The 19,642-nt window shown below is 44.8% G+C and overlaps 1 pseudogene; it reads right to left on the bottom strand.

The window, feature by feature from the left end:
- Window positions 1-2,372: 2,372 nt before the first annotated feature.
- On the bottom strand, window positions 2,373-6,531 carry LOC123155546 (putative disease resistance protein RGA1; annotated as a pseudogene).
- Window positions 6,532-19,642: the final 13,111 nt, after the last annotated feature.

Below are 19,642 nucleotides of genomic sequence, written 5' to 3'. Positions count from 1 at the left end.
ATCAGAGCAACTGGATTTTGTACAGCAACTGCATTTTGGAGCACTCTATACATCAGCATCATATATCAACAGAGAGGAAAAGGGAAAAGATGGGGGATGGTCGATGGTGTGCTCACCTTGCTCGCCGCCGTCGAACGGCTTTGCGTGAGTGCGTGTGATTGACGGGAGAAGGGAGTCTTACCCACTTGTCCTCGGTGCGCTCGACCGTCTGCGTCAGGTGTGGCGAGTACCGGCGGCGACCCCGTCGGAGGCGAGTCCGACGCGTCCTGGGATTCTGGGAGTGGTAAGGAGGGACGTGATGAGAGACGGCAGCGACTGGGGCGGAGACGGGGGCGATTGGCGTGGAAAGGACGGCGGGATGGGGGTCGGCGGCGGCGGCAGGAAGGAGCGGCGCGAAGCCAGCAAGGCCAAGTGCGGGTCGGGGCGCCCTGTTTTTTCATTTGTTTTTCCGTTTCTTTCTTTTTTTTACTTTGAATCTTTTCACGAATCCCAAATCAGAAAAACATTTGAAAAGTTGTGAATGAAATTTTTGAAATGTTAGCGCTATTTATAAAGTCGTGAACATTTTTTCATTATTCACAAACATTTTTTGAAACCTTGAACATTTTGTAAATTAATTGACATATTATCAAATTCATGAACATTTTCTAGCCCCAAACGTCTTTGTAAATCCGTGAAAATTCTTAAATTCACAAAAAAAATCGCTAATTTTTAAGAAATAATTAAGATTTATTAAATTTGTGCAAACTTATTTTCAAATTCATCATTCGTAAACAGTTTTTCCATATTCACAAACGATTTTTGTGGTTCATGAACATATTTTCAAACTTATCGTCCGTGGACAATATTGGTGGTTTGTGAACATATTTTCTTTTATTTTAAAATTTATCATTCGCAAAGAGTTTTTTAAAATCATGAATATTATTTCCAAATTCATTGTTCACGATTTTTTTTTCAAATTCATCGTTCGCGAACAATTTTTAAAGTCACAATTTTTTTCCCATATTAGCAAACAATATTTGCGGTTCGCGAACATATTTTCAAATTTATTGTTCCTGAATACTTTTTAAAAGTTGCAAACATTTATTTCATATTCGCAAACTTTTCTTGTTGTTCATGAACATATTTTCAGATTTATCGTTCATGAACATATTTTCAGTTGTAATAAAATTTAATGTTTGCAAACATTTTCTAAAGTCGTCAACATTTTTTTCCAAATTCATCGTTTCGTGATTTTTTTATAAATTCATCGTTCGTGAACATATTTTTAAAGTCGGGAATATTTTACATATTCATGAACATTTTTTTATATTCGAACATTTTTTGAAACCATGAATTTGAATTTATTTGCATATTTCCGGCACCGCCTGTTACATTGCGGGCCCCCTTTCCCAACATGTCATGGGTCAACGGCGCCAGCTAGCCGGTCAGGTGGGATCGGACAAATTTTGGACCTGAATGACACACTTCATGCACCTCGAAGACCTGGATGCTGATTTTCATAGTTTGAGGACCTACATGACACTCCTGAATAGTTCAGGGACCTACAATGAACTTCACTCCAAAGTTTAGGAGTCGGCCGTTTTACAGGATCTATCCGGTATTTCTGTGCGTTTTACGAGATCTATATTGCAAATTTAGAAGTTTGACCATTTTTACGACATCTGATAGAGGTGCTCTAAAGCCTTCTTTTTCTTCTAGCTGAGAAATGAATTATTAGTATAATACACTCCTAGTTCAATATTTTTGAATGCCTGCACATATCCCGGGGCGCTAATTTTGGCGCTAACTTAAAAGCTCCAGTACCCCTTGGGTTGACATTTTTGGATTCGAGGACACTGAAGTTGTAATCTGAATTATGATGGAGCTGGATTTTGAACGCACCAACCACCAAAGTACTAGTTCAGGTTTTATGCTTCGTAATATTCATAACAAAGATATGAAGACAAACTTTTATCAGATCAAAGTAAATAGTTAAGGATGATAGTCGTAAACTTCGTACTAGTTCAGACACTTAACTGGAATTTAGACTTTGCCTTTTCCTTGACCGACGAAACACTTGACACACCTCCTAATCCGGGCCAATGCCCAACGACACACACACACACACACGGACAGGCTGTGCCAACACACAAACGCTCTCACTCACACGTCAGACTACCACTTCAGTATCCTCTGCACACGGACATGAGCTTCAGAGCCAAGGGACATTTTGCAAATTTGTAGGCAAATAAAAATTCCTACTCACAACGCTCATCACATGCCATGATGATGGAGTTCCGACTTAGCTTGACGAGCATTGCTTCCTTCATTTCATGGATGCTTCCTTCATTTTGTGGATGCTTTTAGGGATTCCAACCTGCAGGTACATTGATTACTTTCAAGATAGGTTTATTCCAAAGAAGTACACAAGAGGGTATCCATCAATTAGTAAGCATAGCGAATGAGTAATTGTGTGCTTACTGTCGCATGCCTAAGAACGAAACGGCGTTGCAGCGGAGTGTCATCCCGCACCTGATTTCCTGACAGACACGAAATCAGTATCGAGTCTGAATACCAATTTTCCTGACGATTACAGAGAAACGAGAGGCGAATAAAGATGATGAAAGCATTTTGTCACCATATTTAATTAAATACTCATCAAAGCAATTTTGGTATTTATATATGGATCAGAACAGAGGTTTGGCTACATCAAGTACTGTGCTCAGTTGATTCGAGTACAGTTTACGGAATTGTAAAATTAAACAGAGATGGAGCGTACCTTCCAAATGGACCAATCACCTTGAGCACTTGGAGAAAATATATTTGTAGAAGTGGCGTCGGTCGGAGAAATGAGAGATGCAATTAAAAGATTTTTCATGACCGAGCTCTGCTCGTAGGTTGGGTTGATGTAACCTGATCTCACGACCTATCTCGTTGATTACTTTTGGTTGTCCTGCTAAGAAAACTAATTAAGCATAGTAGGTCGCCTCTTTATGCTAATTTTGATGATTGTTGAGACGAGCACAAAGCAGCAAAGCAACGAGATACACTTGTCCTAAAAAAAGGCAGATACTTGTCCAAAAAAAAAGAGGCAAAGAGTGTTGCAACCAGACCGAAGATCAAACTATGTCGGATTAAGCTGCTCCTATACAAAACAAAAAACAAAATGGTAATCAGTGGGGAGTTACTTATGTTATATGTATACTGAGAAAAGATGGTTAAACCATAATAGAATTATGAGGGGACTTGTGGCATATGTACCTCAGTTATTGTCAGACTCAGAGTCAGAGTCAGACTTCGAGTGAACACCACAGGGAAGGAGGAGCCTTTTTAGAAACCTCTTTTTGCTGGATTCTGCTTCTGCTGCTCCAGTTCCAAATTCTGATTCAGATTCTGATTCTGGTTCTGATTCTCCTGGGATGTATTTAAATGGGATAGGGACCAGGTGGTGGAAATACTCCCCACCTTCTCTGCATCGTCTTTGCAACTCGGGGCAGCCCACTATGCGTAGGTCGTCAAGGGCTGGCAACCGCTGAAGGATACCATTCGGGAATTCCTCTATCCCTGGACAATGAGTGATTGCCAGCTCCCGAAGAGAAGTCAGACCATCCATCCCATCAGGCAACCCTTTCAGGCTGCTGCAGCTATGCACCAGTAGTTCCCTCAGCTTTGCCAGATCTCCAAGGTTCGAAGGCAGCGCCACCAAACCTCCAAAGCCTTGAATCCACAAAATTTCAAGGGATGTAGGCAGCTTTGGAATATGCAGTAAAGACTCCAGGTCTAGAAAATATCCTCCTAACCTCATGACTTTAAGAACGGGGCTCAGCGGAATACTTGCAAGCTTAGGGCATCTGTCGAATTCTAGCTCCTCAAGCACCGGGAATGTTACTAAGCTATCAATAGCCACCCCCGCACTATTTTCTGCCCATCCCTCTAAACTTCGCAGCCCTTCCAAGACTATCTCCTTCAACTTCGGGAAAATTTGTAGAGGGGTACTGTGTCCTCCACCTTCTACACAAAGGTTATCACATAATGTCTTCAGTTTACCCATGTTTTGTAAGCATAAGTACTCCAGTGAGGGTGACAACCATACTACAGGTATATTCTTACACCTTGTCCAGTTGGCAATTATGAGTTTTCTTAAGCACCGAAATATCTGAGGATCTCTCATCCATTGTGGTATTTGTAGGCCATTATATCCATATAACTCCAAAATTTGGATCTTGCTGTGAGGTTCTAGATGCTGGAACACTTCTTCTTCATTACATGCCTCATTTTCGGGCTCGTCATATCTTTTATGTCCCCAAGAGAACAACAACTCACTCAGATTTTGCTTATGCTGGAGGTTGGCTTCTTTTGCATGCTTTACACTCTTTATTTTTCTCAAGTTGTACAGTTCCAGCCTTTTGCTAAGATACCGCAGGTCTTTCAACTCCTCAATACCACAACCATCTCTAGTATCCACAATAAATGTTGTTAGTGTATGAAGGTTGTTTAGCTGACCAATGTTTCGAGGTGTCCGCTCGAGCTTATGACATCCAAAAAGATAAAGATGTATGAGCTTTCTCAAGCTTATTACCATGTCTTCTGGTAGCTGTCGTAGCTCAAAGCAATCATTGAGCCTCAGTGTTTGCAGGTTATACAATAGACATATTGAATGTAGCAATCTAGTATCGACGCTACAAGTGGAGAGGTCAAGATACCGTAAATGTTTTGCAATTTCGGCCTTGAAACTTGTGCGAACACTCTGACACTGCAATGCTCGTAATGATACATGTGGGATGTGGCAGCCGTTTATGATTCTGATGTCTCCTTGAACTAGCTAACAAAGTGCGGAGAGATGTTTTGTCATCGAACAATCCAAAGATCTTTTCCAATTTAACCTTTGACAATTGCAGGTGACGGACATTTTTTGCCGATGCTTTCTCTTCAATCAATTCTTCTATGTTGGCACATTCATTGCTAACATCTCTGGCCAAGTCATGCATTAAGTCGTGCATTTTACATGCTATTATCTCATATTCTGTGATAGCACGATAGACACCATATATGCCTTCCACTTCCATATCTTGCAGAAAAGACCTCCAAACTAATTCATGGAAAATGAATTCTCCTTTCTCTGTTAAATCCATTGTTCCCTCTTCTTGAATAAAGCCATTTGCTATCCATAGTTGGATCAACATATCCTTCTGCACCACATAATCCTTGGGGAAAAGTGCACAGAATGCAAAACATTGCTTCATTTCAGATGTCAGGTGTTTGTAGCTTAACTTAAGTATGGGCATGACCTCATATTTGCCTCCAACATTATCCCCAATGTTACTTTCTTCAATGGACTTCCATTCATGTACTTGTTGCTTTGAACTCAGCAATCCACCCATTGTCTTCAGCGCAAGAGGCAACCCCCCACATTTCTTGACAATATGTCTTCCGATGGTGACTAACTCTGTTTGCTCTTGTACACCATTGCTAAATGCTTTGTTTGAAAACAATTCCCATGAATCTTCTTCACTCAGAAATGTTAGCTCATGGGGCTTTACGGTGCACATTATAGAGGCCACTTGCTTGCTTCGACATGTGACCACTATAATGCTTCCTGGTCCACCAACAGAGCACAATAGTGGTTTCAATTCATCATCCCACATCCTCTTCTCTTCATTCCATACGTCATCAAGAACAAGTAAAAATCTTTTCCAGCCAATGACTCGATCAAGTTTCTTCTTCAATACTTCAATGCTGCTAGAATGGCGCCATGTTTCATGTGGATCCAATTCTTTTTCTCTTTCTTTTTCTTTTTCTGATAAATCATTTATAGCCAATTCAATGATGGATTTCAGAAGAGCAATAACATCAAAATTGTGTGACACACAGTGCCACATCTTCATCTGGAAATGTTGCTGGACGTCTTGGTCATTGTACACCATCTTAGCAAGCGTCGTCTTGCCAAGACCTCCCATACCAAATATGGGCAGCACCTGCACCTTCCGCTGATATTGCTGGTCTAGCAGCAACTTCACAACCCCCTCCTTGTCATCATCTCTTCCAAATATCTTGGTAGACTCGTCCAGTTTGGAGTGAGTCTGTCGCCAAGGATGTTGCCGCTCCAACTGATATACAGAATTCTCAAGGCCAAACTTGTTCATCTCCTCCACTAACTTATTGATCTTATCCAGGACTCCCTTGAGCTTCCTGCTCATGGCAAAACGGAAGAGCAGCGGACTGTGGTACGTGACGTAGCCGAGTACCTTGCGGGAAGTGGACTTGCCAATCTGGGCTTCGCGGCGCAGCGCCTCGTACTGGAAGTCGTCGAGGACATCGTCGGCCTCATAGGCGACGCCCTTGAGATTCTCCATCCAGCTCCTGAGGTAGGGATTGGTCTGGCTCCTTTCCTCTGCGTTGGCCAGCTTGCACTGGACAGCTAGCAGATGGCGCTCCAGCGTTTGTCGGTCGTCGTCGAGGCCACACATGCGGGTCACGGTCTGGATGAGCGCGTCTGCAGCCTTGCCGGCCACCCCTTGGACCACAGAGAGAACCAGTGATTCGGCCATGATCTTGCAGATCAGAGGAAGAAGAAACTGCAGCATATGCATATGAAAGAAGGGAAGAGTGAGTGAGCACTGCGAGATGAGCAACAACCGAAGAAGAATAAAACACACCCAAGATGGAGGAGAGCATGCACCTCAGCAACACCCAAAATCGATCAGATCCAACGCCCGGTCGCCTCCCCTCTGTGGAGCTTTGTCGCCAAGGCTACTATGGGAATGGGATGCTGGAGTTGGTGAAAATAGATGCAACCGACGAAGAGGAAGACGAAGAGAGGCAAAGGGAAAAGAAGAGAAAAATAATTAAGGGGGGAAAGAAGAGATGCTAAACTTGCATTACTAGCTTGCTTTTGCTTTCTTTTGATGAAAGGACCAAGAAACGAATAAAGCTGATGCAGCAGAGTGCAGTCACTGCTTTTACCGTTCGTTGAATTAATAATATTATCTCAAAACTGAACGTTTGCTTCTTTTTACGAACAATAACAGAAAACTGGTGGCAGCAGGATGTTTTGTTTGCAGTCCCTGACTGCATTTCTCTGCACAAACTCCATGTCCACCGCGGATGGTCTGAACATCTACCAACAGAAACACCTTAATTTTGCTTGGTATGTTTTGTTTTCACAGTTACTCTAAACCAGACGTATGGGGATTTCTATTGCTGCATACAGTATATTTTAGGGAGCCTCCAACCGAAATATGCATAAATTCCCTCTATACGTTCTTGTGGCCTATCTGGAAAGCTCGAAACGATGCTCGTTTTTGCAGGAAATTAAGTGCCCCTTCTCAGGTTTATGCTGCAGCAACGGCGATCATGCAGGGTTCCGGTATGGAGGTACCAATTTCCTCTCGGATGGACGATACAGCTCGCTCTTCAGTCTCCAGGATGCTTGAGCTTGATGGAGCTTCTGTGCAAGGACAGCAAAGACAGGGCCATGTCAACCAACATACGTCACCCAGGCCGGGAAGAACCATCAACGATATATCCACCATTTCAGGCCCTATCATTTACTTGGATGCAGCTTCGCCTCCAAGTCCGGACGGCAGATCCGCAGTTGCTGGCATAGGTATTTTCATACAGTTCGGAGCTGATCGGCGTTGCTCTCAGCTGTGTATCTCGGCCAAATCCCCGCCAACAACATCTGCCATTCAGGCCGAGGCATTCGGCTTGATGTCAGCGTCCCAGATTGCAGGAACACTTCAGATTCAGCAGGCTACCTTTTGACAGACTGCGACGTTGGCGACTGCGGCAGCATCGCAGAACCTGATGCTTGCTCCTGGACATTGGTCCATCAGACCACAAGCCGCTCAAACAGCAGCCTCCACAGCCTTTGATGCTTCCAGAATATATCATATCAACTGAGGTTATAACTTCAGGGCTCATCAACAAGCCAAGTTGGCACTGAAGATTCAGAGATCATCTTTTAGATACAGGTGTTTTAAGTTCAGGCATAGATACATGCCTAAATGCAGATATAGCTGCAGTTTCATGCATCATGTAGTGCAAGATTGTACATGTACGTTGTTGTTAAATTAATGAAAATTTCTGTGTTCAAAAGAAAAACTGAAGTGAGTGGTGGCATGGAGGGTGGGCAGCGCGCATCTTTTACCATTCTTATTTAATGAGGCTCACCTGCATGTTTAGCAATGCAATTGCTTGCTTTAAGCCTTTAACATGCCATACACATACACCTACAGCATATATAATTGCAGATAGAGGTATAATAATAACATGGCCACGCTGGTTCTCCATGGCTAGGAGGCTGTGAGTACACAACTCGGTGCTGCATACATGTGCTCAGCCCACATGTTATGCTCTCTTTCGTAGCAACTGCTGCTAAAGGGGTTTCAACTTGCAAGTAATCGTTGGATATTATGATCTAAAGACTAAAGTTTAGTTAATAATAATATTATGATCTAAAACTGAACCAAGGCTCAATTAAGAAACTGAAGAAAATATCCAAATTCATGTTTGATCCACTAAGTTTATGTTTTTGAGCCCTATAAGGAACAGGTCAGAATTGATCTGTTGTATTTAAGTTAAGTTCATGATAAAGATCAAGTTGTTCTTCATGTTTAATCAAGGCATGATTTTATTTAGCCCTAAATCTCTTATGATTCTAGCCCTAACAGACTGTATGTTAATTAAGTTAAGGGTTTCCTTTTGATGAGGAAATAAAGGGATTTGAAGCATTTGTGCAAGTTTAAAGTAAAATCACCAATTGCAGAAACCGTAATCCTAATTTTCCCCAAATCAGACGAACCCTAACTCTAGTGATCATGAATTAAAGGGCAGCGGATCTTATCATGGAGCTGTGGTGCTCGTCGTCGCCGTGCAGCGTCGCCATGGCCGCCTCCTTATGCCGGCAGGCTCGTTTGGGCTCGCGCTCGAGCGGGCTGGCCGTCCGCTGCACCGGACGGTGGATGCAAGAGCATCCTTGTGCGCCTTTCGCCGTTGGAAGCCCGCCACCACGCCGGATTTGATGTGGCCAGCCGCCGCCGTCGCAGGGACGCCTGCACGCGCGTGGGAGCGATGCTCAGGACGCCAGCAAGCCCCGCTCGACGGAGTCTCGCGCAGGCCAAAGCCGCACGGGACCTAGGCGAGTGAGGCTCACCGGCGCCGTCACCTTCCTCCGCCGCAGACGGCATCGCTGCCGCTCCTCGCTCTCTCTCGCGCGTCCGCCGCTGCGGCGTGGCCCGTGGGATGAGAAAGGGGATCGGGGGAAATGTGCGCGCTCGGGTTAGGCCGAGCCAGCGGCAGCAGCCGGCCCGGCAGGCCGTCGTGGCCCGGACCAGCAGTAAATTGTTACCCAAAAAGACCTAAACTTTTGGGAAAAATTTATTTTATGGGAAGAATTGTTTTTTATTAAAAATACTAAATATTTAATTACGATAAATGAATTTTATGTAATAAAGTGAACATTTTTAGGGATTAAATTTATTTATGAATTATTATATTTATTTTGACATTTTAATTCCTTAAGTATTTTAATCCCTATTATGTTTTAGTATGCCGTGTTTAAATTATTTATGCTTCAATTCAATTATGTTTAGTTAATTTTATTTTGTGGCATTTTATTTCCATGTTGAGTATCATTATGGTCATTATGTCATAAAGTTTCCGCTACAAAATAACAGGATAAACAGAGTAAAATCAACTAAAGTACCACAAAAATGGAATTTCATCAAAATCTCTTTTTTTATATGAGTTTAAATGGATCCTCAAATTAAAGTGTGGTTTTATGCTTTGTTAAAGCTAATTGATGAATATTTGGCCAAAGATAATTGATGAATATTTGTCCACAAAAATTTGTTGCTCATGTTCATTTCTGTCCAAAGATGATTTGAGTTTGACCGATAAAATTTAATTACGATGATGGTGATGCCTACTAAAGCATTTTGAATTTTCTTTTGGAGCACCTAATGTCTCTCATGTTACTAGGATTCTTAATGGCATAGAGCAACTTAATGATAACAAGTATGCTACATGGAAGGAGAAGCTTGAAATTACGATGGCCTTACTTAATATTGATTATGCTAGCCTTAATGATCCTCCCGCACCTAATAAAGAAGATAATGAAAATTATGATGCCCTTAAGAAAGAATATGATGTTATGAAGGCTAAGTGGGATGACTCTAATTGCAATGCCTTATGATGATAAAGGGTTCCATTACACAAAGCATGAGGGGAGCTCTTCCCAATTGTGAAACTGCTAAGGGGTATTTTGCAAAGGTTGAAGATCAATTTAAAGGGTCTTCTAAAATTTATGCAACAAGTCTTACTAGGAGGATAATTAATGAAAAATATGATCCCACTAGAGGCCTTCGAGAGCATATTATGGTACAATGTGTGCAAGAAGAATAAAGGCTAAAGGCTAAAGGCTGACAAGATTGAGCATACCAATCAGTTTAAGACTGCACAAAAGAAAAGGTATAGGGGTGCCACTTTTGTGGAAAAGGCGGTCATAAACAATTGCTTTGGCTTCATGAGATGGCTCAAAGATAGAGGTACTGGTGTTATTACTTTTGTTGAAGAATCCATTTATGTTAATTATGCCACCAATAATCGGTGGATTGATTCAGGTGCAACAGTTCATATTGCAAATTCATTAGAGGGATTCCATATGAGGAGGACCCTAAAAAGAGGGGAAAGAACCATTAGAGTTGCTAATGGTGTTGAAGTTGACACCGAGGCACTTGGAGATTTTACTTTCATACTTCATACCGGCTTCAAGCTTCTGTTACATGATGTCCTTTTATGTACCTTTGATGAAACGGAATTTGGCTTCCGTTTCATGTTTAGAGGATGATGGTTATGCATGTCACTTTGGGAATAATCAATGTATAATTATTTGTGTATGATCATAATAACGTTGGTATTGCCTTCAGACAAGATAAGATTTATGTAATTTCCCTCTGTGATTATATAATAATGTGGGTTCTACCTCAAATATAAATGTCAGTACTAAACATAAAGCGAGATGATAATGATACTTCTTTGAAATTATGGCCCTATCGTTTAGGCCATATTTCGAGGGGGGGGGGGGACTAAGCGTCTCATTACAGATCAAGTTCTTCCTTCTCCCAATTTTTAGGATGCATATGTTGATCATTGTATAGACTGCGTCAGAGGAAAATATGCCAAGCAAATTAAGAAAGGTGCAAGCCGAAGCACGGGAGTTTTGTAAATAATTTGTACGTATATATGTGGTCCGTTTAATGTGAGATCAGTGGATGGTTTTATTTCTTCATGACGTCCCCGGTGATTTCTCCCGTTATGGATAAATTTATCCTATGAAAGAAAGAGCAGTGTCATTAGACAAGTTCAAGATTTTAAAAGGTGAAGTTGAAAATCAAAGTAACAAAAGAATTAAAGGAGTGAGATCTAATCATGGTGGCAAGTGCTATGACAGACATACTTCTTATGGCCAAATTCCTGAATTGTGTGCAAAATTCTTACAGGAAAACGACCTCATGGCCCGGGATTCAGCACCGGGCAAACCTCAACAAAATGGGGTGGTTGAAAGGCGAAACCGCGCGGTTATGGACATGGTGTAGAGTCTGTTAAGCCACTCCACTTTGCCGGTAAATTTATGGATGGAGGCCCTTAAAATAGCAACACATATTCTTAACAAGGTTCCCAGTAATTCGGTGCCCAAAACACCGTATGAATTATGGACTGGAAGGAAGCCAACCCTGAATTATTTTCATGTATGGGGTTGTCCTGCCGAGGCAAGGATTTTCATTCCAGTTATTGGAAAATTAGACCCTAAGAGAGTTAGTTGCCATTTTATTGGCTATCCTGACAAATCTAAACCATGTCGGTTTTATTGTCCAAATCAGGCAACAAAGAAACAAGACACGTTGTGTTCTTGGAAAATGATATGATGAGGGGAAGCATGACACCTCGGGAAATAATTTTGGAGGTAAAACGGGAATATGTCCCGATTGCAATAATTCAAGAACTTGTTTTCCCGATGCCTGTTGGTGTTGCACCTCCTGTTGAGAGGACTGTTAATACAACACATGCTGAGACTCATGTGACTGTTTCAAATGTCACACCTGATGATATTTCTATTGAAAATACTCAGCAACCTCAAATTGTTGATGATGTGCCAAATAATGAATATCTCAGAAGGTCACAACGGACTAGAAAGCCTGCTATTCTTGATGACTATCTCACTTACATGAGTGAAGATATGGATGAGTCGGTGTTGGACAATGATCCCACCTCATTTAAAGAAGCCACACAAAGTGAATTTTCATCTGAATGGCTCAATGCTGTGAAGGATGAAATGAAGTCCACGAGCACTAATCATGTATGAGGCTTGGTACAAATTCCCAGAGGAGCCAAAACAGTGGGATGCAAATAGGTCTTTAAGACCAAACGTGACTCCGAAGGGAATATCGAAAGGTTTAAAGCAAGGCTTGGGGCAAAAGGTTTAACTCAAAGAGAAGGATTGGTTATAAACAAAGAAAATCACATGTCTCTTCTAAAAACTCATTCAGAATAATTATGGCACTCGTGGCTCATTATGATTTGGCGCTGCATTAGATGGATATCAAAACGTCATTTCTAAATGGTGACTTAAGTGAAGGTGTATACATGGCACAACCATAAGGTTTTGTTGTGGAAGGAAATGAGCATTTAGGATGTCACCTCAAAGGAAATCCATCTATGGCTTGAAGCAAGGGTCAAGGGAATTGTATCTCAAATTTGATCAAGTCATAAGGAAATTCCGTTTTGAAGAAAATAAAGTGGACAATTGTGATTATGTTAAGTTCGGGGGAGTAAATTTATCTTCCGGATACTGTATGTTGATGACATAGTTCTAGCCAACAGTGATAGAAATATTCTGTTGGAGACTAAGAGGTCTTTATCCTCTTATGTTTGATATGCAGAATCTCGGTGAAGCAGCTTATATTTTAGGAATTGAAATCACCGGGATAGATCCATAGGGATGTTGGGGATATATCAGAGAGCATATATTGAGAAGGTACTGGAAAAGTACAATATGCATAGGTGCTCAGCCTTGCCTGCTCCTATTGTTAAGGGCGATAAATTTGGGAGTTTTCAGTGCCCAAGAAATGATTATGAATCTGTGTAGATGAAGTCAATTCCTTATGCCTCGATTGTTGGAAGCATTATGTATGCACAAGTGTGCACTCACCTTGATTTAGCATTCGTGATCGGGATGCTTGGCAGATATCAGTCAAATCTAGGTCTAGATCACTGGAAGGCTGCTAAAAAGGTCTTGCGTTATTTGCGAGGCACTAAAGGCCTCATCACTACGTATAAGAAATATGATAACCTCGAGGTGGTGGGTTATTCAGATGCTGATTTTACAGGGTGTGTTGATACTAAGAAATCCACGCTACTTCTTGAGCTTGCATTGATTTTTCCCTTGAAGAGGAAAGGGTGATGCAGCAAAGTAGAGATAAGTATTTCCCTCAGTTTGAGAACCAAGGTATCAATCCAGTAGGAGACAACACACAAATCACCGAATACTTGCAAAAACAATCAAACAAACTTGCACCCAACGCGATAAAGGGGTTGTCAATCCCTTCATGGTTACTTGCAAAAGTGAGAGCTGATAGAGATAGATAAACGATAAAGTAAATATTTTTGGTTTATAAATCGGAAAGTAAAATATTGCAAAATAGTAAGCCGGAAACTTATATGATGGAAAAGAGACCCAAGGGCCATAGGTTTCACTAGAGGCTTCTCTCAAGATAGCAAATAATACGGTAGGTGAACAAATTACTGCTGGGCAATTGATAGAAAATTGCAAAGTTATGATGATATCTAAGGCATGTTGGGGAACGTAGTAATTTCAAAAAAATTCCTACGCACACGCAAGATCATGATGATGCATAGCAACGAGAAGGGAGAGTGTTGTCCACGTACCCTCATAGACCGAAAGCGGAAGCGTTAGCACAACGCGGTTGATGTAGTCATACGTCTTCGCGATCCGACCGATCAAGTACCGAATGTACGACACCTCCGAGTTCAGCACACGTTCAGCTCGATGACGTCCCACGAACTCCGATCCGGCAGAGCTTTGCGGGAGAGTTCCGTCAGCACGACGGCGTGATGACGGTGTTGATGATGCTACCGACGCAGGGCTTAGCCTAAGCACCACTACGATATTACCGAGGTGGAATACGGTGGAGGGGGGCACCGCACACGGCTAAGAGATCAAGAGATCAATTGTTGTGTCTATGGGGTGCCCCCTCCTCCGTATATAAAGGAGGGGATGAGAGGGCCGGCTAGAAGGAGGAGGCACGCCCAAGGGGGGGAGTCCTACTCCCACCGGGAGTAGGACTCCTCCTTTTCCTATTTGGAGAGGGAGAGGGAAGGGAGAGGGAAGGAAGAGGAAGGAGGGAGGAAGGAAAGGGGGGCGGCCCCCCTCCCAATTCGGATTGGCTTGGGGGGGGGGCTCCCTTGCTCCTTTCCCCTCCTTTCCACTAAAGCCCATTAAGGCCCATACACCTCCCGGGGGGTTCCGATAACCTCCCGGTGCTCCGGTATTATCCCGATCTCACCCGGAACCATTCCGGTGTCCAAATATAGTCGTCCAATATATCGATCTTTATGTCTCGACCATTTCAAGACTCCTCGTCATGTCCGTGATCACATCCGGGACTCCAAACTACCTTCGGTACATCAAAACACATAAACTCATAATATAACCGTCATCGAACTTTAAGCGTGCGGACCGTACGGGTTCGAGAACTATGTAGACATGACTGAGACACGTCTCTGGTCAATAACCAATAGCGGAACCTGGATGCTCATATTGTCTCCCACATATTCTACGAAGATCTTTATCGGTCAAACTACATAACAACATACGTTGTTCCTTTTGTCATCGGTATGTTACTTGCCCGAGGTTCGATCGTCGGTATCTCAATACCTAGTTCAATCTCATTACTGGCAAGTCTCTTTACTCGTTCCGTAATACATCATCCCGCAACTAACTCATTAGTTACAATGCTTGCAAGGCTTATAGTGATGTGCACTACCGAGTGGGCCCAGAGATACCTCTTCGACAATCTGAGTGACAAATCCTAATCTCGAAATACGCCAACTCAAAAAGTACCTTCGGAGACACCTGTAGAGCACATTTATAATCACCCAGTTATGTTGTGACGTTTGGTAGCACACAAAGTGTTCCTCCGGTAAATGGGAGTTGCATAATCTCATAGTCATAGGAACATGTATAAGTCATGAAGAAAGCAATAGCAACATACTAAACGATCAAGTGCTAAGCTAACAAAATGGGTCAAGTCAATCACATCATTCTCCTAATGATGTGATCCCGTTAATCAAATGACAACTCATGTCTATGGTTAGGAAACTTAACCATCTTTGATTAACGAGCTAGTCAAGTAGAGGCATACTAGTGACACTATGTTTGTCTATGTATTCACACATGTATTATGTTTCCGGTTAATACAATTCTAGCATGAATAATAAACATTTATCATGAAATAAGGAAATAAATAATATCTTTATTATTGCCTCTAGGGCATATTTCCTTCAGTCTCCCACTTGCACTAGAGTCAATAATCTAGTTCACATCACCATGTGATTTAACACTAATATTCACATTTGCATGTGATTAACACCCATAGTTCACATCGTCATGTGACCAATGCCCAAAGGGTTTACTAGAGTCAATAATCTAGTTCACATCGATATGTGATGAACACCCAAAGAGTACTAAGGTGTGATCATGTTTTGCTCGTGAGAGAAGTTTAGTCAACGGGTCTGTCACATTCGGAGCCGTATGTATTTTGCAAATATTCTATGTCTTCAATGCTCTGCACGGAGCTACTTTAGCTAATTGCTCCCACTTTCAATATGTATCCAGATTGAGACTTAGAGTCATCTGGATTAGTGTCAAAACTTGCATCAACGTAACCCTTTACGACGAACCTCTTGTCACCTCCATAATCGAGAAACATATCCTTATTCCACTAAGGATAATTTTGACCAATGTCCAGTGATCTACTCCTAGATCACTATTGTACTCCCTTGCAAAAACAGGGTAGGGTATACAATAGGTCTGGTCCATAGCATGGCATACTTTTATAGAACCTATGACTGAGGCATAGGGAATGACTTTCATTCTCTTTCTATTTTCTGTCGTGGTCAGGATTTGAGTCCTACTCAATTTCACACCTTTGCAACACACGCAAGAACTCCTTCTTTGGTTATTCCATTTTGAACTAATTCAAAATCTTAGCAAGGTATGTGCTCATTGAAAAATCTTATCTAGCGTCTTGATCTATCTCTATAGATCTTGATGCTCAATGTGTAAGCAGCTTCACCGAGGTCTTTCTTTGAAAAACTCTTATTCAAGTATCCTTTTATGCTATCCAGAATTTCTATATCATTTCCAATCAACAATATGTCATCTACATATAGTTTTAGAAATGCTACAGAGCTCCCACTCACTTTCTTGTAAATACACGCTTCTCCAAAAGTTTGTATAAAACCATATGCTTTGATCAACTCATCAAAGCGTATATTCCAACTCCGAGATGCTTGCACCAGTCCATAGATGGATCGCTGGAGTTTGCACATTTGTTAGCACCTTTAGGATTGACAAAACCTTCTGGTTGCATCATATACAACTCTTCTTTAATAAATCCATTAAGGAATGCAATTTTGACATCCATTTTGCCAGATTTCATAAAATTTGGCAATTGCTAACATGATTCGGACAGACTTATGCATCGATACGAGTGAGAAAATCACATCGTATTCAACACCTTGAACTTGTCGAAAAACTTTTTTGACAATTCGAGCTTTGTAGATAGTAACACAGCTATCAGCGTCTGTCTTCCTCTTGAAGATACATTTATTTTCTATGGCTTGCCAATCATCGGGCAAGTCAACCAAAGTCCACACTTTGTTCTCATACATGGATCCTGTCGGTGTTTTGGGAACGGGGGTACCCAGACTTGCCTGCCTGCGGCCTGCGGCGTGGCTCAAGGAGTGGCCCAGCACGGCCCATCTTCATCAACACATGCTCAAGACCCTCGCGAGGGGCCAAGCCTCGTGGGGAAGGTCGACATGAGGCTTCCTCAGGCACGGCCTCGTCAGGCTGGCTCGCGAGGAGGCAGAGAGATCAAGGCGGGGTACCTCACGAGGTGCCCGTGGCGCAAGCCATGACGACCAGAGCCAGGCGGGCGTCGGCCTGCGCAGAGTCCTTGTTTCCCCTTTGGTGCAAAGGGGGCAAGCGCAGGCAAGGGTATCAAGCAAAGGAAACCATTTCGGTGCAACAAGACCAAGACCAGCAGGGCGGCAGAACGGAGGTCATCGTGGAGCCCAAGCCAGCGTCATCATCAGGGTCTTTGGCAGGCGAGGACCAACTTTAGTCAGGATAAGTGCACTGGATGTTCCCCTTCAAAATGGCCATTGTTGGCGCCCTTCCCGCTCAATATTTGGGAAGAGGCCCAGGGCCTCCGCCTATAAATAGGACTAGCCACCATAGTATAGAGGCATCTCGAATCGACCCCTCCAAAGGGACAACACCACCATAGGAACAGAACCTCGCGAGGCTGTTCTTCCCCTTGTATTGTTCATCAGCCCCAGAGGCAATCCACCACACCACACACTGGAGTAGGGTATTACACCACAATGGTGGCCTGAACCAGTATAAATCTTGTGTCCTTTGTGTTGTTCTTCGTCTAGTTTAGATCCTAGCGAGGCGGTGAGACATGGGTAGGCTGGGGGTGTGATCTCCGTGTGCACCCTAGTGTTCGAACCTCACGGGTCTGCCGGAACCCAAAATCCAATATTTGGCGCGCCAGGTAGGGTGCACCGGAATCCGCTTCCATCGCCTCATGTTTTCACCGCCCGTCCCATCCATGTCGGAAGCATGTCGTGCCCACGCTGAGCGCCGGGCCGCTCTCGCCACTCGCATTGCTCAGACGGCCCCCGTCGGTGGGTTCCGCCGCCGTTCCCCGTTGCCTGCCGTCAACACCGCCACCGGCCCGGCGGGGAACGAACAGCAGGCGTCGTCCCTGCACCCATCAGTGCGGCGAGAAGGCCGCACCGCCACTCCATCGATGACTCCGGCCGGTTCCTCGCCCCACGCCCGTCGCGCTCCTGCGGACGCGCACGCCGCGCTGCTCCTGGCGCGGGAGCTCCTGCACTACCATCCCGTCGACAACCTCTATGACGAGTGGCTCGCCTGCATCACCGAGCTCGTCAGCGCCGCTGGGGGCTCCCCTGCACCGTCCCTCTCGTTGCACCGCGCACCGCCCGGCGCGGGCGACGAAGCTCCGGGGGCGCCTCAGCCGCCTCCCCCTCAAGAAGGCGCCTTGGCCCCAAGGCGCATGGCCCCTGGGCGGAACCCACTCTGTCCGGCGCCAGCGTAGCAAGAGAAGAGCTGCCAGGAGATCCCTCGTCCCCAAGAAGCCGCCCGCATGCTCCCTGCACCGGCTTGGCACAAGCGCGCACCTGCTCCGGCGCACCAAGACCCCATGCTGCGCATGGAGGCAGCGCACCAGGACTTCCAAGATCAAGCTCTCCATCGCCCAAGGCCTCCCGCGGCCACTGCAGGCTGTCGTGCCTTCTCCGCCGAGTTGCGCAGCGTGGCCTGGCTGGGCAAGTCCAAGCCAGACCTGCCCCCGTGCTACGACGGCACGGCTGACCCTGCTGAGTTCCTCCAGCTCTACGAGCTGGGCATCGAAGCCGCCAACGGGGACGAGAAGGTCATGGCAAACTGGTTCCCCATGGCGCTCAAGGACGGCGCCCGCACCTGGCTCCTGAACCTGGCTCCAGGCGCGATATCCTCCTGGGACGAGATGCACACCCGATTCATCGCCAACTTCCAAGGCACCCGCGACCGGCCCCCGGCCATGAGCGACTTGCGCCGCATCAAGCAGCAGCCGGGAGAGACCCTGCAGAAGTTCATCCAGCGCTTCAACAGCGCTCGCCTTAAGATCCCCAAGGTGTCTGAGGAGGCCATCATCTCAGCCTTCTCCGACGGTGTGCGTGACGTCAAGATGAAGGAGGAGCTCGTAATCCATGAAGACATGTGCACCTCCCTGGAGCTATTTAATCTGGCGACCAAGTGCGCTAGGGCTGATGAAGGGCGCCTGTCCCTCCTCGAGCTGCCAGTTGCTGACCAAGAAGAGAAGAAGCCCAAGACCAAGGACGTGAAGCACAAGGGGGCTGCAGTGCTTGCAGCAGAGCCAGACACCAAGCGAGGCAGGGATCAGCCTGAGTCATCCAAGGGCAGCCGGTACTGCATGTACCACGACCTCCACACCCACGACACCAATGACTGCCAAGAGCTCAGAGCCGTGCGAGACGTACGTGCCGGCCGACGCCCCGAGCGCAGCGACCGGGGCTATGGCCGAGGAGAAGGAAGAGGTGGAGGACGATGGGAAGACCGTGGCCCACGCTAAGGGTGGCGCGACCGACCTCGCGAGGACCCCTGGCAGGACCAGCCTCGTGAGGGTGGTTGGCGCGACCCACCTCGCGAGGGGGGTTGGAGAGATCAACCTCGTGAGGATCTCCCACAAGGGAATGCGGGCCTCCCACCTCTGCCACCACAGCCGAGGAGGAACGAAGACCATCACCAGGATGAGGGGGCTGG

This window comes from Triticum aestivum, chromosome 7B (genome assembly GCF_018294505.1).
Source record: "Triticum aestivum cultivar Chinese Spring chromosome 7B, IWGSC CS RefSeq v2.1, whole genome shotgun sequence".
NCBI classification, from domain to species: Eukaryota; Viridiplantae; Streptophyta; class Magnoliopsida; order Poales; family Poaceae; genus Triticum; species Triticum aestivum.
Note: the sequence above shows the minus strand (reverse complement) of the source record. Positions and strands in the feature narration are given on the sequence as shown.